Genomic DNA, 21,194 nt, shown 5'->3' with positions numbered 1-21,194 from the left:
CACTGTAATGCAAAATTAACTATAAGACATTTCTTTCTTTTCTCACTAGAGATTTGGATATGATACAAATGTTCATGCCAAATTTATGTTGAAATTATTCTCTACAAATCAAGAAGAAGATCGAAAAGTTTACTTGAATGTATGGTAATAATGAAAACTCTTTGAAAATAATATTAATAAGGGCTAAACTTTGATTTATGGTCGAGATTCATGAGGATTTGAGTATGGTTTCCAACTAAATTTCCTCTGACATAACAAATGCTATGATTGTTCATAACATACATTTTTCAGAGCTCTACTGTATGGAAATTACAGAAATTACAACAATGTAATTAATATCACAACAGAAATTAAAATAACGTAGGAGTTCAATATCAGTTTCTAACATGTGTCTTCATTCATCCAATTTTAGCTGTCAGGGGAAAAAATGTCTATACGGGATACCAGTACAGATATTTCTTGATTCAACATTAGGTATTAAAATTCATCTTTTTTGAACACACAATTTCTAATTCAAGAGTGCGTATAAATTAGGGTAGCGGGTGTATGAACGGGCCGAAACCTTATATCTGCTGATGCATCTCTTAATCGTATAGCTTGCTTGTACCATGGAAGTTGGGATAAGGTGATTATGTATCTTTCCCCCCCCCCCTCCCCAGTCATCAGTTACATAATAAATATTGAGAATATTAATATAACTGCAGTAATTAATTTCTCAGACAAAGTATTCCCGCTTATTCTTGCTTCATATTAACTATTTTTTTATATATTAATGGGAGGAAATTAGAAACCTTCTTTAATGTTCCGATGCTCTAAATGCACCCTAAAGAGATGATGGAATATAGTTTGGCTCACAGCAGCTCAAAATAAGCGACTCACATGTGAAGGTGTAATATTGTTTTAGAGCTGAAACAAACAGAAAAGAGTCTGGATTAATGTCAGGTAACCCGCTAAAAAGGGATATACCAGAAAGATTACATATATGTGCCATAATTTTCGAAAGGGAAATTATCACAAAAAAATAAATAAATAAATAAAAAAAATAAACATGATGCCAAGTAGAAAATTTAAAACTTATTGTATCTTGAACCCACTAATTTAGTTTGTGGGTTTCAAAGTGCAAAAGTATTTATGATATGCTACAACAGTGAAATGTCTGAATAAAAGAAATGAAAAGTAAAAGTAATAAGAAATCGATAAAATAGTTAATTTTAAATTTTAAAAGAAAGAAAACTTTATTTGTAAAGGTAAAACAATCAAAATAGTTATGAATTCACCCAGCAGCGGATAATTAATTCAAAATTAGTGAAGCAATACAATCCATAACGAAATAAAATTCCGGATTTGAATAATTTAACGAAAATAATTATATAAATCTTCCCAAGGAATAATCTTAAACCAAAGTAGTTCCTTTCCTTGATGTTGGAAGGAACTTCAGCTCAAAGCTTACATTCCGGATCTATCTGTTTCCATAATTATTCATATGCTCAAACTAACACAAACATAAAGAAAAATAAATATAAAACAGGAAACATCTCATAGCTTACTCATATCTATTAACCCTTCAAAAGGTAGCTCAGTTTACACCTGACTTCCCTTGTAGTGGGATGGCACTCACTGTTTCTTTTAAAGGAGTGACACTAAGAAAAGACACGTTTACCGAATCTCAGTTAAAGACTAAAATAATAAACAAGGTGTAGACTAAAGGGTATAAAGGACAAAAATTTCTAACCCATTTTTCACTTTGAAATGAAAAAAAAAAGTGCAATGTTGAAGCGTGGTAAATAAAATCATCTAGGTGATTCAAAAGAGACAACGAGTTTTTAAAAATAGCTATTGTGAATGTTCCAATGGCTAGTGCGCAAAAATTTTGTGATGTCCTATTATTTTTTAGTACTTACAACATTTGCCACTTTTAATCCTAATTCATCTATAAAAAGTAGATGAATCTTATATTGTTGCGATGAAAAATGTATTGAGGGAGTACACATTATTGTTTACTTGACATAAAAACACTCTGTATTTGTTTAGAGTTTATCCAGAAATTTCAAATTCAGAAAGAAATGCCAAGAGAACTTTCTGAATTCTGAGCAAACTCATGCATATACCCGCAACAAATTCTCACCTAAATCATTCCCCAGATCCACATAATCCATTGTTAGAAAGTTATCTGCACTCTTATATAATAAAAGTTAAAACTGAAGCATATAGATTCTGAATTCTAGATTATTTTCCCGATGTGCGTGATTTAGTAGATTTATCATTATATTTCTATTCCATAATTAGATGCATTATTTAGATTATTTAGATTCAATTTAGAGAGCGCTAATGCAGCTGCTTCTAAAACACAGATGAAACTAACATAATTAGTAATAAATATCAAGTTAATAAAGTAAAAAGGAGACATAAAAACAAAATCAAACCAAAATAAAAATAAAAAGAATCTAGCTTGAAGACTTTCTCAAGGGTCACCCTCAGGCAAGAATTCAAAACAAGGGATTTTTTTCTGTAACGGGTCAGACTTCTAGTCCAACAATATTGACCCCTCGTGACCCGAAAATCCCCTGAATTTAAGGCCTAAGAGATACACCATTTTATACAAAAATAACACAATAAATCACAAAAGAATACAATCTCCACTTTTAAGCGAAAAATAGAATAACATCATACAAACTATACAAGAACTCTCACAACCAATTATTAAAACAAAAAGAAAATGATCATACCATTAGCAGGCAAAAAATTTTTATTTCTACAAAAGTGTCCCATCGTGTTCTGTCTTGCTTCCCACTTCATTTTGTTTCTGCTTTCGTTATTTAAGGTAATAAATAATTGGAGGGTCACAGCGCCATCTATTGAGTTAGTTAATATGTAACGGAAAGTATATTTATATTTTTGTCAAAAGATCATTACTTTGCCATCTCTTTTTTTATTAAAATATTAATATTGCAGTAGTTTCTGGGAAATTCATTAGTAGTTAAAATTTTAATGAGATTATTTGTTGAGTTTGTAATAACAAAATTTCTTACATTGAAGCAACAAATAATATCATTAAAAATTTAACTACTAATGGATTTCTCTTCTCTTCTCTCTCTTCTCTTTTTATCGGGAGAATGCCAACAGCTCGCTTTTTATTCAAAATTATGGTCATGTGATTTAGCACTTTGGACTAGTAGAACCTATGGTGCCATCTATTACAATACAATAAAACTGAATATTTAATATTAAAACTAAAGATTTGATATAAAATTCATTCATTGACAGGTGCAATGATAAAACAAATGTTATATTTATTCTGTCTAGCATGTTATATTTTTAAGTTATCGATAAATCATGGATGGATTTGTCTCACATTTCTTAAAAATCTACGGTTTAGGTAGTGAGCCCACATACAGAATTCTTTAATCCAGAGTATAGTTTTTTATGTATCAAATTAATCGACAAACCGATAAGCTTATATAATATCCAAGGACATTTGATTTAATTTCATTTAACTTTAAAACCTGAAGATATATCAAATTTCTGAAGTTGGAATTTTTGAATATTATTAAATTTTCTTTGCATATTTCGTACAACAAAAAGCAATAAATTGATCAATTTAAGAAAATGCATCTTTGCATACGGATATTGTCATGAAGAAATATTTTACAAACACTATACAATTTTTAAACAAATATGACAATTTTGTAAAAAAACACATATTTAAAATTATATCTTATGACTCTCTTCGTCATATTATGTACAGGTAATTTTTAATTGTCATTTATTTCTATCAATATGGAAAGGCTGCAAATGCATGCTCAATGAAACTATGGTCCCCGCTCGAGTCGCCCGCATACCACTGTGAAATCTCCCCCCCCCTCCTTAAATGTGATTGAAAACTCTTGGAACATGCTTTGTTCATCAGAGATGCTCGCCTAAATAGATTTCTAGGATAAGAAGGTTTCTAATAACAATCAAAGGATGACTGAATGTACATTTGCTTAATAGCTATCAACTTAGTGGAAGCCTCTTTTGTATAAAAGGAACATAAACCGGGGGGGGGGAGGGATTTTCTACTGTCTTTGAAAGAGAAACTCGAGCGTTCCCGTGTTCTTAGGTACCCGAATTGAACTGAAGTAAGGAATGAGGGGGTAAATATTTCATTTCTGAAAATATAAAATTGCGTGTATATTTTTTCATCTAAAATAATATTCCCGATTTAAAATATCATTGAATTGATTGTGACCAGTAGAGGTAAAAAGATACGATCAAAATCCCACATTCTTTATATTTGCAGATGACAACGCGAAGTAGGGACAGGTCAGCACTAGACACAGATGTTCAGTTATATGGGTAAAGGTAATATCCGACATTGTCATGGTGTCCTTGATGCCGGTGAGGAAATATTCTCATATGCATCGACTTGCCTATAAGGAATAAATAGGTCTTCAGTCGTCTTTTATATTAGGCATTTCATTTTACAGATATTTACATAAAAATGTTATTATTCTTCATCTTTGATAGGACTTCATATCTTTTAAGAGCATGATTCTCCTATAAAAATTCCTGCATGACACCTGTTAGAACGATCGAAGAAATATTTACGATGAAAAATACTGAGAATTTCACGAAATGTTGATATACAATAAAAACGATGTTTGGGCATCTGCATCAGAAATAACAGAAAATAAAATATTACTCCGTATTCTAAGAAAAACGCATATAATTTTTGATCGAGCCATCAGTAAATTTTACGATGTCTCCCCATTTCACCTTCATAGTTCCAAGAATTTTTATCTTTCGTTTGAATTTTCAAATGTTTACGCAGATTATAGTTTCCCATTTAAAAAAAAAGACAAGTCATTCAAATCTTTGGGGAAAGCATTATAGCATCATGATGTTTCAAGTGACATTCAGATGTTTGTTTTTATTGGCTACAAAATATATATTGTTAAAATAAGCATACAGTGTTTTGTAATATGTTAAATCGTTTGTTAGAAATGTGCGTTAAAATATAATTTTTATCTTTGCTTGGTTACGGGAGAGCTATTTAAATATTCCTATAAATTGTTAATAACAGTTTTTATTCCTATCGAATGTTTAATAGGACTTATTTATCGGAAATCAAATACAAACAAACACATGGAAAATTTTTAAAAAAATGAATGAAAATTTATTTAAAAATCTTTGAAAAACTATATATTTGAATTCTAAAGAGATTTCGAATAATATTATGCTCAGAACGTATTGAGAAGAACATTAAAATTTCGAATATTCCTTTCTATTGAAATTCTTTTTAAATAGTGAGAGACCTGTTCTTCGTGACGATCTGTAATTCAGTAAGTATCTACATTCCAATTTTGACAACCTATGTTGAAAGTTTTGCATCGTAATCTTTTATTTGACCAATTTTTGCTTACCAATTGTTGCGAGACATATTATGTTAATTAAAGAAATTATGCCATCCTGTAATGAGCATCTACATTAAAAGATATTCATTGATATTTTTAAACAATTTGCAATAATGCCAATCAATAATTGACATAATATAAAAAACGTCATTCACGAGGTCAATATATTTTCTTTTCTACCGTATTTTTCACTTCATGTACTTCCAAAATATATTCAGTTCCTCATCCTCACACGGGAAATATTTTCTATATTTTATGAATATTTATCCCATCATGAAAGTTTACATGGAGTGTTTATGGGTTTTTTTTTTCCTGATAAATGAGGGTAAAAGCTGGGAAATTGTTGAATTACAGCTAATTATTTTTTTGTGATTAATCTAACATGAATGTCAACATAATTGCAGGGTAGCTACTGAATACTAGTTAAATATACAAATGTAACTGTTTTACTTTGCTATAAATTAGAAAATGATTAACACATGAATATAATGAACGTCATAAATAACAGTTGACTTGAAATAAAATTATTCTTATCAATCATCAACTTTTCCAAGGCCAAAAAATAATTTTTTACTCCATTGTCTGATTGCATTATAAATCAATTTAAGAAGTAGTCCGCTCCTTTCACGGCAATGGAAATTTTATGAGAGTCTAAACTCTATTTCCACCGGGGAGCATATCAGATGTGAGGAGGCTTTCGGTAGGATAGTTGGTTCTCGTCCCCCCCCCGGATAAGTACACAAATGGTGTGGGGTCGAATACCCCCTGCCGATGGCGGGGTGTTCTTCTAACAGGAAGGGTTGTAGCGTGGCTGGTGATGGCCCTTAGGACTTAATCTCAGTTCTCGCCAATGTTGTCACGGCTGTCTGGTCATTCAGATTTTTTTCCCCTTGTGCATCAAGGCAGGTCGGATTAGTTAATGCGAGATTGCATACTCCGACATAAGGGGGAGGATTTAAGTCTCTAAATTAACCCTTTCCTCAATTTAGTTGTCTAAAAGATTTAAATCAGGCGAAGATGCTGTCAAATTTATTTACTAAATATAATTTGAATAACTGGTATGATGAAAAATCAATACGGATTGAAAAATTGAAAACCTGTTTTGGATTTGGATCAGTATATTGAAGCAGAATCTTATAGAAAGAAGGAAATTTTTTCACATGATTTGCATCAAAATGTTGAAATAAATGTGTTGACGGATTCCATATTGATTGATCCGATACCGATGAATTACAGACGTATTTATCCATGGTTTTTCACCGCGACCTAAACTATTACAAAAATGGTATCTGTCTACATTTAACATTTATGAGGTTTTTCACTTATATCGTGAAATTATTCTACATAAAAACCCCAATAATTTACAACGCCATTGCCCAGTTACGATGAATCAGTTTTATTCATTTTCAGTTGATCACATAGATTATCTAGGAGCACCGGACGATTTTAGTTCGAAAAGCCATCATGAAAGCTGTCTTGTTTTTGTGTTGTATGGTTTTTGTGGTCAGCTTGGTCATTGGTGATGATTATAGTATTAATGCAGACTTCTTTGACAAAGCTGGCTTAAGTAAGTATTCATCTAAATATTATGTAAAGTTATACTGGATATTGTATTTAAAGTCTATGCTTACATTTGAACTTTAATTTGAGGATTTGGAAATAAAAAATGACTAAATTTATAAATGTTTCATTTTTCATCATTAAATATAATTTTTAGAACATAGTTAAAAATAGTAAAAATATAATTACATTTACAATCGTATAGAGGCAAATTTTCATTTTTATGACTTTTTTTTTCAATTTTTAACATTTTGGAAATACTTTCCTACAATATTGCTTTCACATAATACCAATAGAATTTTTGACACAGACATATTTAATGCGCACTAAATCTGTATACACGGCGGGTTTAAAATCTGTCCTCTTTAAAAAGGCCACACAGAATCTAGCTTTTAGTCTTATAGTTTCGAAGTACAGTGATAATACCTTATTACATCGCTGTAAAAATTTGATAAGAATCGAATGAGTTTTGATTCCGGATTTTATCAAAACAGTCACCCTCTTAAAACTGAAAAGGAATTCAAAAAATGGAATCCGGTATTTGGATAGACAGTAATTATTCCTTCAAATTCAACATATCGTAGGAAAAAAAAAGAATGAGATTTTTTAGAAAGTAAAAATGAAACATCACGAAAATATTCCTTCAACGTTTTTCACATTTGTAAATGGCCATCTTGCTAGAATTGAAGAATATTGCTTTGATATATACTCAATATATAATGCTGCTCCACAATGGTTAAGTAATAATTAAAGTTAGCGAAATATTACAATATGATTACAGATAAATACTCTTTATGAGTTTATTTTTTTATTTTTTTTGAAATAGAAATAATTAAACATTATAATATTATTAGTAATCTTTTTATCAGGTAAAATGCAGTCTAATCTCTATACACTAACCTTGTATTCAAATCTTTATATATTGAACTTGAATAATGAGGGGAGAATTTGTTGCATAGAAATTTGAATATGCAGAAATACCTTCTGTAAGTTTCTCGCAAAAATAATTTTTGTTTACTCACTTGTTGTTTTTGTTTACTTTGTTACATGTTATTTTAGAATAAAAGAATCTTTAAAATAAGTAATCAAGTAAATAATATATGTAATGATATTTTAATTCTAATTTCAATTTAATTAATTTCCAAGATTTTATCTAAATTTAGCCCATAATAACTTCATTCTAAAATATTCTCTTATTTCGTGATCCAATTCCACTTTCTCTACTTAATTAATTCAAGAGAAGCTTTATAAAACTGCTGAATCGGCTAAACGCCGACATATTCACACGCTCAGGGCGAAGGGATAGAAAACTGTCCAGTAAGTACATTCGTTTTAAAAGATCCCTGTGTTTCCTTTACCTGTGATTGACATGCGCCAGAAATCCCTATCAGAATCTCAATAATACATTAGCACTGTGAAGAAATATTTTCCCTATCAAAATCTAAGGTTATATAAGACTAAGGATAATTTATTTCGTTCTTCTTCCCGACTTCCGCTTTTGTGCTGCGCTGTGGCGGAAGCGCAATGTCCGTGTCTTTGCTTGTAAATAATTATGCTTTTCAGATGGATGAAAAAGAATTTAAAAATGTAAAATGTCTCATTTATGTATTCAAAACTGCATCTTGCTTCACATAAAATAATGCTTATATATATATATATATATATATATATATATATATATATATATATATATATATATATATATATATATACTTTATTACTTTATTTCTAAATGCACCGCTATATTGCCTATGCATTGAATGTTTTACTAGAAAGTCGACATTTAATTAATCCCAGTGCACACTCCGCTTTGAAATTTCGGGAAAAAAAATCATTTTTGTTGTTTGAAAAGCAACTCGGAATGTAAAATCAGAATAATATGTGATACACATGATTCAGTTATGGTCAAATAATGCAACATTCAAACTAAATAGAACAGGTGCATTTGCCTTTTCATTCTGATTCTGTTATTATGTGAATTGAGGGCATTTTAACATGAAATTTTATTATTAAGGGTTCCCACTTAAATAAATCATTTCATAATCAACTTTATCGTAGTAATGGCTTACCAATGATTTCACTTATATATGTGTAACTTCCATGAATATCTAGGTCGAGCCTACCGCGGCAACAAAACCTTTACCCGCTATTCTGCATGTGAAAAAAGATGCGACCGAATGAATCCTCCCGAGAACTGCCCTGATGTGGAATATGTAGGATGTGGATGCAAAAAGGGTTATGTACCAATTGATAATACCTTCAATAAATGTGTACTTCCAGCGGATTGCCCATAACAGCACATGTATGTATTTTTGATTTATGATATTTTTAAATCATGCTGATTGTTGAGGTAGAGGATTTTTTCATATTCATGAAATCAATACGATTAATATATTTGTAAGATTTTAGTATTAATTACTAACAAATCATCCTTTTTGTTTATGAATATTATGTTTTCTAAGTTAGGATTATTTTGAAGCAAAATATGAGTTTAATAAATTCCAAGAAAACGCAAATTGTAATTTTACTCCTGACCTAGTAATTTTTTTTTTTGTAATTGAGTGAACGATCTTTTCGGATGTTGAAACAATTTATGGCATTTGGCAAAGAAAGGGACTGTAAAAAAATGAATTAATTCTACTGCCTCTCTTATAAAAAAACAAATAAAACTCTAGCTCAAATTTCAAGTTATGTGAAAACACTGATTTTTTAAAGTCTCGTGGTATTAAACCGACAGAAAAACATCAAGTTCTCACATGAATCATATTTCGCAGTCACCAATACTTACAAAAGCGATGGTTTTTGACCATCTCAAAATCAATCAGTTATAAAAAATTTTTCTCGAGACCGTGTAAAATCGGTAGAAACCGGTTTTAAACAATCACGTGACTATTATATTACGCGTGCTTCGATATTTAGAAAACAATGGATCTTTTTCCTCTCAAAACCATTCAAGCTCCAATATATATATGTACCTTCAAATCCTCTCGTCACTGTTTCGTGTTGATTCCCATTTTCTTCTATGTGCTTCATAGGGCGATGACTTCTTACTACCCTGCCCTTTATAGGCCAGACAGAAGAATCGGGTACATGGACCTTGAAGCCAAGTTGTAACATTTTGTTGGTGATAAGTCCTTCTTTATCATTTTCTAATAACCCTAAAAGCGAAATATTGATGCCTCAAAAGCGATAAATCGCCAGATTTATGTCGCTGAATTTTGAGGCTTCAAAACCCCTAAGCCAAACCAAAATCATGTTCTTACTTAATAGTAGAAAATGCGATTAAAAATGAACAGGATAAACAGAGTTAGTTATTCTAAATGATGAAATTAAAATAATTGTTTCAGGAAAAGCAGTCACCGTAATTTCTAGTCGAGTGATAAATGGAAGAAAGTTACATGGTCCATTTAGTCATTAAGAACATAGTTATCTTTGTCTGGGTGTATAAATATATCTAGTGAAGATTTATATTCGACTTGTTTTGATTTATATGCAGATTTCGTGTTTGTTTTGACTCCACTCTAGAAAGTTCAATAACTTGGATTGATGAAGAGAAAACTTTATCAATCCAATGATGAAAAGATATTTCTTCTAAATCTGCCATTTTTAAGACAAAAATGTACCTAAGACAAAAATGTACCAATTCATGTATTTAAATATTCCAGTTGTGGTGCAAAAAGCAAAAAAAAAAAAAAAAAATACAGATCGTGGGTGCCCTATTCTTCATATTACTGAGCTATTATAACCTATATCGGATTAAATAATCCGCAGATAAGATTTAAAAGCATAGGGAATTGTATAATAATAATTGAAACACTTGCTATAATGCATACAATTCAATCTATTAAATATGTTGCATATTAAAATGGAATAAAGCCTTATTGATACAATTTAGCTGAAGTTCAGTCTTTGCTTAACGGGTTGCATAAAATCTGATCATAATTCTGCTTTACACAGCTGCCATTTCGGATACTCAAATGTTTAATATTGGCCTACTACATGCTCACTACCCGATTATTCATTTCTTTTCTGAGAAGTTTCCAATTTCATTTCCGGTATTAACAGGCATTCTGGCATCTCACACTTACTTTAATTGTTCCATCATCACATGTCAACTTTAATATTGGTGATTACACACTAGAAGAGTTTCACAAGGCTAGAAGCAGTACCGCATTTACGTTTTCATTTAGATTCTTTTATTCCTGTAGGATGAATTTGCATACCCAGTTAAACTTAGTTGCATATTAAAGCATGTATTATTGTATTTGTTTTATTATAATTGCTTGCCTTAATATGTGTAACAATTTATTAATTCCATTCACAACTTTTATCAAGACACTAAGTAAAAAAAAAAAAAAAATCAAATCAATCGACATGTGTTTTTTAGTTTCGTTCTTCCGTGTGTTTTTTTACATCTTCTCATTTGATGACTGGTGATATGATTATCAATATGGTGCCCTTAACAGAAAAGTAATATTCTTATGAAGCATTATTTTTGGTGATTTAATTCTTTTTATTTACACTTTTACTTAATCATTGCTGATTCTTCTAACTAGGTTTAATATGATAATAACAACGTCTTTGTTGGGACATCTGAGGACAGTGTATCCAAGATCTTCCCGAAGTTTCAATTATGTTTGTGCTTTCGATATTATAATCTTGTCAACATGGATTACAATCTTAATAAACGAATCTTATTTAAAATAGTAATTCAATGAAAGCTCTTAATCATGTTAAAAATTATTTTGTTCATTTCTTTCTGTGTTGTGTTACTCATAAAATGAGACATTTCATAAATAATATAAAATCAATTAGTAACCAAAAATAATAGGAACGATCGTCTCAAAACCTCGCATAACTTCCAATAGATATTTTATCTCTATTCATCCTCAATAATTGGAGACCCAGGGTAAGGCCGCAAATGCTTTACATAGCATTGGTAAACGTCATGAGTTAATGTCATGAGTTAACATCATGAGTAAACGTTAATGAGTCAGTGGGAATATATATTTGGATTAAAACGAGAATTTAAAACAAAACTACAACTGCAATACGAAATAATATAGAGAGTTTCATAAATTTTCAGTCATTTCCCTTAAGCGCCCTTAAGCGTTTTAAAAGTGTGCGAAAATGCAAATCGACAGACTTTCAACTATTTGACGAATTGGCTTTAAAGTTTGATAAGTATCTATATTTTAGATGTTAAATCTATGTAGTAAATTTTATGCATGCGGGTCTTTGCATTTTGTTGTTATCGAGTTCACTTATATTCTAGATAAACAGATTTCCAACAGCTAAATAAACAGACTTCCTACAAATAGACTTCGTTCAACTGCATCCAAGTCGACAAATTCGGTTGTAATTTCATATCCCGAATTTCAGCCATCAGCTCGAAGCACTTTTGAGTTATCGGATTCACAGACAGACAGACGGACGGACAGACAGATACATAAGGCTCAAAATGTGCCTTTTGGACAATGTACGCAGATTCGTCGAGATCGCAAGTTCGAATTTTTTTAATGATTTCAATACATCTATATTTCATACATAAGAAAGTAGAGAACATTGGGACATTGGGTTTAGAGAATTTAGGATAAAATTGGGCTCTTCACCGTTAACATCTGCAAATTCTGCTAACCACCGTGCAGCTACTCCGGTCTCATGGAATAAAAGAAGGAATAATAACTTGAGAAACGAGTGGAAGATAACTGTGGGCATGTGTCTTGGTATGAGCTCCGCTGAGAACTCCGAAATACGAGTATTAAAACAGAATCTTAATTTTAAATTGTAAACACTGTCTAAACGTAGAAGCCGTGATGACCTGGTGATAAGGTCTCGGTTTGTGAGCCGTAGGGTTTCAGGTTCGAGCCCCGATTCCACCGAAGCACCGTCGTGTAAGGGGGCCTGTTGCACGTTAAATCCGTCATGCCAAACGTCCTCCCGCTGGTTTGGTGTGGTGTGGAGAGGGGGGTGCCAGCTCAGGTGTCGCCCTCGTCATCTGACCGCAGTTCAAAATTACGAGGTCCGTCCTAAAATAGCTCTAGTGTTGCTTTACAACGGGACACTAATATAACTAAACTAAACTAAAAGTAGCATTTTGTGACATTAACTGTTTATTCAATTTTAGATTTGCCACTGAGAATTTGGTGCTAGTTTTATTAAAATGTGGAATAACTTATTTTTTTTCTCTTTTTCAGGAGAATATCTCAGGTGAAGTCTGCGAGGAGTTCAGAAATAAAATCAATTGCAAAAAATGTTTAGTGATTTTTTTTTTTCTAAATGATTGCACATATCTGTAAAGACTACTTTAGCAAAATTTGAATATTTTAACCTGTATTGAACATATTTTCAGTATTATAATGAAAATTTACCGTTCATTACTTTTCTTCTATCATTTATGAATCCCACATCTATTCATAACCGAGTTTCTAGAACATTCTAAATAGTTATAGAAAGAATGCTGTTATCGATTGCCTTTTCATAATCGAAATGAAGTAGTGCATTAGATTGTAATTTCCTTAAATTCGCTTTAATGTTTAATATTTCCAAAATCATCTATTCAATATTAAAAAAGTAATACAACTGAATAAAAGAATAAAGGAGCAATGTTATGTTTTACTATCACATTCTTTACTATGATATTTAAAAATACCTTAAAATTCATGAGTGTAGAAATAGTAATTAAAGAAAGCGTCATTGTTGAGAACAATACAATGATCAGTATAATTTTTTTCTAATAATTTTCAGTTTCAATTTAATTAATGTAAGAAAAACAATATTTCCCAGATATTATACCACATATGTCTTAGCATGATAAAAAGTTCTTATTTTAGAAATCTTAACAGATATTATAACAGATATCACGCTTAAAATATTAATTAGAATTTATGCCAGCCGTTCTTAACATGATAGAACTTTCCCTCAGAAAAGCACACAACATCAAAAGGAGCAACGGAAACGGGAAGAAAAAATCTACCAATATTTGAAAAAAAAATGAAATAACTATCCTAGAAATAAAGAATAATACTATTTCTAAAGTATGTTTTATGTCAGAGAAAATTTGTGTTATAAATACTGAAAGTAGTCTACTATGTACAGTGTATGTATTATAGCGTACTATGTTCATACGACATTAATTTGATGAATAAAGAAACTTGATTACATTTGAAACTATATAAGACAAAAAAAAATTCGATTTGTTTTTATGCTTGCGGTTATATTTATATAAAAATATGTTATTTGTCAAAAAACCTAATTCAATGAAAACATTTTTTCTCATTTCTGATGAAAAATTCTATTTTTGTAATTTTAATCAGTATCAGTAATTTTTATAAATTTTATTTTGTATCAGTAAAAAAGCAAATGGTATGAATATTTATGAAATATAAAGCAAGTTTTAAAAACGAAACACAATCTTTTTATGCAAAAATTGTCTGATAATAAAAATAAAATATTAGAGGATTAATGATTGTATAACTGTCGGTAATCTGTATATTGATAAATCCTGTTATTTTAGGATAACAATTTAGCTTCCACTTTAAGCTATGTTACCTTTCATTACTTAAGTATTTTTTTACTGTGCTTTTAATAATTGTAAAGTTATAATTTTCTATTTTTTAAAATAAAATATTTACAACTCAATCCAAAATTAGCACTCAAAATTTTTAATTCCATCATTTTTCAGAGTATTTTAACCTTTCTTCAAGGAAGTATTTTACAAAATTACGATTTTTTTTTCCAAAATCATGTTTAGACATTTGTAAAAAAATATTAATAATATTTTAAATTAATTTTACATTAGTTATTAAATGGGGATTGATTTTAGAGATAAAAGTGATAAGGAGTTGAGAACCAACCATTCAGATTCAGATTTTGGCCTTTCTTTCCAATAATATGCTGTTATTTTATGGGAAGCAACTGGCAATATTATATTTTCATTCATACAAAATATAGAAAAAAAATATTGTAATCAAAAATACCATTTTTTAGAGTATTTTAAATAATTTAGATCTTTCGTGACTATTCCATTGTTAAAAATGGTTAATTTTATTGAACGAACTTGAGTTTATCCAGATTTTGAAAATTGTGTATTTAAATCAAATACGAAATTCGTCTGTTTCCTTTATAAATATTTGAAAAACAACAAACACTATGACAAAAACAGTATAATAATGCTTTCAACAATATCGATCTGTGTTTGAGTAAATAACTATTTACGTATTACGAATCAGTTTAGAGTAATTAAATAAACCTCAAGAATTTAAAAATAAGATTTTGATTTAAAGCTTGAAAGTTTTTATCCACCGAGTAAAAACCCTAACTAGAAAACTAACTTTTAACTAATGAGAAAAACAAATTATTTTTCCCTGATAGATTTCCCTTTTTACTCTCAAAGCATAAAAGGATTTCAAAATTAGATACGCATTTAAAATTATTTTTTCAACAGTAATAAGAATACACAGAAAGGAGTATAACATAAGATTATTTTTTTTCTGTACTGAAAGAGAGATAAATAGCAAGTAAATCTCTCTATTAATCTATAGCCCGAATTTGGTAACTAAAGAATAGAACTCAATTTCTTCCAAGAAAAGAAATAAATGACTAGTTTTGTTTTTTAAAAATAAAAATAAAGTTTCAATTAAAAAAAATAAGCAATCCATATTAAGGACATGTTAAATGAAAAAACATGTTCCCAAACATTTACAGATTTTGTGTGTTTGTTTAACAACCTGCCGTTTAAAGAGATAAATTATATATTAATTATCCTGATTCTTTTTATTCAGCAAACCTCCAATAGTCAACTTTTTATGCCAATAAAATACAAATATAAGTACGCAGTAAAAATGTTTTTTTTTTCATTTGATCAATATCTGAGTGTTTCCAATAAAATTTGTTTGAATGAGATTATGATTATAACGCTACATCGTCACAATATCAGAGGATTACACTGAACAATACTTCATTAACGGTAATTATGAAGACTGTGTTCTTGAGTTTTATGGTAGCCATGGTTAGCTTGTAATATAATTATAGTATCATTGTAGTGTCATTTTTTCGATAAAGCTGATTTAAACTCATCTAAATATTATGGATGGTTAAACTTTCCTGTCTTATTTAAAGTTCATTTTTTAATTAGATTTCAGTTCAATGTTTCTAAAGCGAAGCGAATAAATTCATAATAATTGAGTGTTCAACAGTAAAAAGGCTTTTACAAGTAGCATTGATAATATCAAAATACAAATAAATTTCACAATTGAATAGAAATAGATTCTCGTGGAGTTTCTGATGATATTTTTCTATGATACTGCATCATAAATAACTCGTATTAGAAAAACATTTCTGAGTAACAGATTTACTATGAATCAGAATAATTTATAGTGAAAGACGTGTCAACTAACGGTATTTGTAAAACGGCATTGCAACCAGGCCACTTATTTTTGGTCTTATCAATTCATAATACAGTAACACTAATTTTTGCAAAGATAATATTTACGAAGCAGTTTAAGAAGAGTAAGTCAATTTTTGATTATGAATTTCGGTTTTTCATATATCTCCGGTATTTCTGCTGAACTTTTACTACAATTCTTCTGGTTAATATTCATATCACGAAATAATATAAGAAGTGAAAAAATCAGAAAATAGAAAAGCATTTAGATTTTAAAAAATGGTTCAATAAAAATAGTAAATAAGTAATAATTCTTAAAAACTCATTTCAAATGAATTCTTTCGATTCTTCGACAAAGGTGCCTTATTTTTAATAATATTGCACATGCGTGACCGAGTTCATTTCATATGACTCATAAATAAGTATTTTGAATTCATCGACAAAGATCTACAGGGAGTTACAATTAGTTAATTCATCCTTTAGCGAGGACATAATACGATTAAAAACTAACTAAATTCATCTGCCCTCGGTCAGTATCCTTTTGGGTAAAATGGAGCACACCAAAAAGTTTTTAAAAATACATTTATAGAAAATTTTCATTAATAATGGACCTCTTGAACGAAGAATGGATTTTTTACATTCCAAAAGTCACAATTTTAAAGATTATTATTACTGTCTCGATGAAAAACCTACATTTATAGAAAATTTCCATTAATAATGGACCTCTTGAACGAAGAATGGATTTTTTACATTCCAAAAGTCACAGTTTTAAAGATTATTATTACTGTCTCGATGAAAAAAATACATTTATAGAAAATTTTCATTAATAATGGACCTCTTGAACGAAGAATGGATTTTTTACATTCCAAAAGTCACAATTTTAAAGATTATTATTACTGTCTCGATGAAAAAACTACATTTATAGAAATTTTTTATTAATAATGGACCTCTTGAACGAAGAATGGATTTTTTACATTCCAAAAGTCACAATTTTAAAGATTATTATTACTGTCTCGATGAAAAAACTACATTTATAGAAAATTTTCATTAATAATGGACCTCTTGAACGAAGAATGGATTTTTTACATTCCAAAAGTCACAATTTTAAAGATTATTATTACTGTCTCGATGAAAAAACTACATTTATAGAAAATTTTTATTAATAATGGACCTCTTGAACGAAGAATGGATTTTTTACATTCCAAAAGTCACAATTTTAAAGATTATTATTACTGTCTCGATGAAAAAACTACATTTATAGAAAATTTTCATTAATAATGGACCTCTTGAACGAAGAATGGATTTTTTACGTTCCAAAAGTCACAATTTTAACGATTATTATTACTGTCTCGATGAATGCAACATTTGTCTGTCTAATCTACATTTCTCAGAAAAGAAAGATTTTTTTCTACCTAAGGTATACGGTTCAAATGTGGAATTCTAGACATGTGAAATTCTATTGAATTTCTTAATTGTGAAATTCTATAGAATTGACGAATATTATATGGATGTCAGTTATTGCGTTTCCGGTTTTGGAATGTTGAGTTCTAGACTGATTATTTGTATAGTAGCATTAGGGCAAGTTGAGAAATAAGTTAAAATGTTAATTTCTGTATCACATATAAAATGCCTCATACACCGCGTTCCCTTAAGGGGAATAAGATTTCTGTAGTTTATAATTACTAGGGTTTGTCGGTTTTCAAATCCGGTTTTAAAAAACCGTTTTTTAAAGTAAATTTGTCACATTCGAAAAACGAGCAATCTACATAATCATTTGAAAGCAGTTCATAAAATAATCTTCGGAAATAATATAATTGTTTAGTTTCTTGAAGACCCTGAAGAAAAACTTACAAATCTAAAGACACTGAAAGCTGAATTTTCATTATTTGAACAAACGAATAAAAGAACAAAAAACTTAGATTTGTAATTTGATGCCAAACTCAGTAACTAGTGAACGAGTATTTTCAATTTCAGGCAATATTGTGTCCAAAAAAAGAACGAGACTTACCCACCGTTCAGTGGATATTTTATGTTTTTTAAAATTCCATTTTCTTAGGAGAAATTAAAATTAGTGAAAATAATATAAATATTATTTGAAATTTTGGTTTGAGTTTTCGTTATTTTGTGTAAGTAATATGTATATGTAATTTTGGCTTTGATATTGATTTCGTCTTTTTGTTATTTTATATAAATAAAAATAAAATTAAGTAATTGAATAGGGAAAATATTTTATTTTTTCCTATTCAATTTTTTTTTTTTGGACAAAAATTTGAAAACCGGCTAAAACCGGTTTTTTTGGAAATATCGAATTCGAAAACCGGTTTTTCGAAAAGTCGGTTTTTGTATAAACCCTAATAATTACCATACTGGTCTGAAGAATTACTTCCTAGAAAGATGACTGGTATTTATAAAATGATGTTTGTGTTCAATTTGTACAACTTTGATCGGAATAATAACTAAAGTTTAGCATGAATCATCTGCGTATTCAAATGGTTTTTTTATAGAAATATGATATTCTTTTAGAAGCATAAATGACAACATTGAAACTTATTTCCTTGCGCGGTATTTCAGTACTTCTCTGAGTTATTTTAAATGTTCAGTTTCTCAAGTTTCATTTTTTTTTCTTTATAAAGTCTAAGTGTTAGCAGTTGGCCAATCGAAGTAAACGACATTATGCGAGATTAGCAAATTTCTTTGGAGTCATTTTGATTCTTGCGGTATTACCATTACAGATATTTGCTCATGTTAGTTTTACTGTAATTAAAACAAATTTGAATTTCTGAAATAAATGTTTTCTTCTAAATTTATGATGTTTCTAAATTTAAAAATATGCATATATTTTCAAATTAAGAAGATAGAAATATGAAGCTTTGCGTATGAATAAATAATTGTAAGAAAGGACGACTTTACTAATTGATACTTATGGGAGACATGTAAAATATAAATTTTTTAAAAATCTTTTTACTATTAACCTCCACTGAAGCCCTAGGTTTTTCATGCAGTTACCTACATTATTTAATGAAAATTTGTAACCCAGTATAAATTTTCATTAAATACCCATGTATACTCCTCGAGATAATATGTAAGGAAATAAAAGCTTGTTGGAATTCTGTGACATCCGATATATTTTACATCGCCAAAATTCTTAGATAATTAGTCCAGATCTTCAGAGAAGATTTAGAAAAATTCTGAAATCCAAAGCGTCCGGATAGTTTTGATTACATTGTATATATATACGTAAAAGATACGTTGGCCCTTATATCAGTGTAAAATTTATTTATGTAAATCTTTTTCATTTTCATCTTTATTATAAAAAATTTTGTAATTTTGTTAATCTAATATTAGGGTGATTATTATTTTCAATATTTTTTTTTAAATTTCAATGAAAATTAAAATTGAACGTATTTTTGTAAACAGGCTTTATCTATCTTTAATAAACATCTATATCTTTATCTTTAATAAATTCAGGGTTATTTAGTTTCATGGATTCTATTTCTTTTATACTTTTAAAGCATGCATTACATTTCTTTCCTTTCTTAAGAAACATAGTTTGTCGAAAAAAGCGAAGGGCAACAAATTATTCTGATAGTTATTTCACCTATTCAATTAACTCATTCATTGGACACTTTGAAATTTTACGACTGATATCTTCATATTTCTATTGGATTTTTTAAGACCTGTAAATCATTTTTTGAGGCAAAAAAAGGAAAGAAAAAGAGTTGACCTTAATTCAGCTGTTCAAAACAAACAATTGTCAGAACAAACGAAAAAATGCCATCAGTTTTTAGACTCTTCTTGGTTGGAAAGTATGAATTGTGTAACTGAATAAATATTTATTGAGTGAATAATTTGCCTTCTTCACCCATTGATCAATAAAATCTGGAACTCTATCGGGTTTTCTTTTTTTCTTGATCTTTCAAAGAAATATGATTGTGAACTGTAAAAATTATCTAAAGTTGTCACCATTGTAAAACCTTTCAAGCTAATTTTTATCAAATTCAAAGATATTTGATGCAGTATTGATAATCTCTTTCATGAAGTGAGGCATCTGATATTACAGTTTACAAATTACTGCGATCGCTTGAATTCTACTACCGATTACTTCATTTCAAATCCAATATATCAGTCTTTGTTGAAACCCAAGTTCACTTACAATTCAGTCCCTTGAGGGGTGCACCTCGTAATTGAGGATGAGAACCTTCAGGTAGTTGGTTCTCACTATCCTGTGATTACACGAAAAGGGGGAGGGGGTATGGCTCCTCCAATTGATGACAGGACATACTTCTTTAGGGAAGGTTTGTTTGTTTGACGTAGATGGTGTTGGCCTTAGAACTCAATCACAGTTCCAGCCAGTGTTGCTGTAACTGCGGTCTTGTCATTCAAGTTTTTCCGTGTGTCTTCTGGAGGGTCGGAGTCGTCAGTTTTGATTACCATTCAATACTTCAAGCAAGGCATTGCAATCAAAAGTCATTTGAAGAATTTCTTTTTTCATATTTTTTTTCGAAGAAAAATAAATGCTATTCTTTGTAACCAGAAGTACATCGTAAAAATGGAGGATGCTACAATTCTATTGCAGCCTATGTCTTTTGAATTAAATTTATTTACATTAAACGACGTATATATCTAAAGACACGCATGCTACGATATCATAGATTATCTAGGAGCACCGAACGATTTTAGTTCGAGAAGCCATCATGAAAGCTGTCTTCTTTTTGTGTTGTATGGTTTTAGTGGTCAGCTTGGTCATTGGTGATGATTATAGTATTAATGCAGACTTCTTTGACAAAGCTGGCTTAAAAAAGTATTCATCTAAATATTATGTAAAGTTATACTGGATATTGCATTTAAAGTCTTTC

General features: G+C 29.6%; 1 long non-coding RNA gene across 1 annotated transcript; it reads left to right on the top strand.

Moving 5' to 3' along the window:
* Window positions 1-5,231: 5,231 nt before the first annotated feature.
* LOC129970250 (uncharacterized) lies at window positions 5,232-9,238 on the top strand. Its single transcript, XR_008784745.1, has 3 exons — window positions 5,232-5,321; window positions 6,804-6,960; window positions 9,066-9,238. It is a non-coding gene; the product is annotated as an uncharacterized LOC129970250 (long non-coding RNA).
* The last annotated feature ends 11,956 nt before the right edge of the window (window positions 9,239-21,194 follow it).

This window comes from Argiope bruennichi, chromosome 1 (genome assembly GCF_947563725.1).
Source record: "Argiope bruennichi chromosome 1, qqArgBrue1.1, whole genome shotgun sequence".
NCBI classification, from domain to species: Eukaryota; Metazoa; Arthropoda; class Arachnida; order Araneae; family Araneidae; genus Argiope; species Argiope bruennichi.
The sequence above is the reverse complement of the archived record's forward strand: the minus strand, read 5'-3'. Positions and strand labels throughout refer to the sequence as shown.